Here is a 1,233-nt window from a genome sequence, read left to right on the forward strand (position 1 = left end):
AACACCGTCAAAGATTTGAAATCTTGATGATGAGAATGATAATCGTTGTACTTGTACATATGAGCTAACAAAGGAAATTCATGTTTCTGGCTAATTTATGGATATAAGACATCCAGGTAGGAAGCAAGGTACAAATCTATGAAAGGGCTAAAGGAAATAAGCGGATGGTTCTAGAGCATTGAAAGGAGAAAAAAAAGCCAGAAGGGTCTTTCAAGTTTCCAATTAAAAAAAGTGACAAGTGGGTCCACATACTTGTCCTTGAAAAATTTAAGTGATTTGAACAACTGGGATAGTTGTTGGACAATTACATTAGTTATTTGCACAGTTGTTAAATAATTTTTCTCAGTTGTCAATCAAGGTATTTTCTTAAACGCTATTGTGTTTATAGTAAATTTTATATTTTTTTAGATACTATTTTTTAAATCTATTGTTGTAGGAAATTTTGGGCTAGGCTCCACATCCATCACTACAATGTGGATAGACCCCACTTTTGAAAAGGCAAAATCTCTACAAGAATGGTAACATATATTCACATATTCTTATTAATTAACACTAAATATGTACTTATCAATCTGTACTAACTAAATACCCTGCAGGTCTTTATTAGAAAAGAAAAAACATCCAAATATTACTCTACTACCTAGTTTACAAATTAACACAGCTAAAACATTGACAATTGCAGATATCTCGGGTCGTTTGTTCGATAATGAGGTACTATTCTTTAATTACTTCATAAAACTTATGTGTTTCAAAATTATCACTCCTAACCTCTTCTATATTTCTATTGTAGCTTAAATATTGTAAATTCAATGCAACAATCAAAACTATACTAAATCTCAACGACTCGTACTATGCATCTTGCACCAAATGCTACAAAAAGATTGAGCATAGCGATTCAAAGCGTCCTTACTGCCTCACAGAAATAAGTAGTTATGAGGAAAGGTAACCCACAGAAAGAACCAAATTTATTTTCAGCAATTTTTAAAATCAATATATGGGCTAATCGTTTCCCATCTAATGTTTTCTATTTCTATGTTTCTTCTAAAACTAGATGTTTTCGCGAAGACTGTTGATGGTACAGAAATTGACAGATGTACAGTTACATTGTTTAAAGCTGCACGATACTTGATTGGTTGCGTGTGGCATCGTACATACAATCAATATTAGAAAAGGTTATTTATTCTCTACCTGGAACTGTTTTTTATATTTCAAAAATAACAAGATTCGTTGACT

Source organism: Capsicum annuum, chromosome 4, assembly GCF_002878395.1.
Source record: "Capsicum annuum cultivar UCD-10X-F1 chromosome 4, UCD10Xv1.1, whole genome shotgun sequence".
NCBI classification, from domain to species: domain Eukaryota; kingdom Viridiplantae; phylum Streptophyta; class Magnoliopsida; order Solanales; family Solanaceae; genus Capsicum; species Capsicum annuum.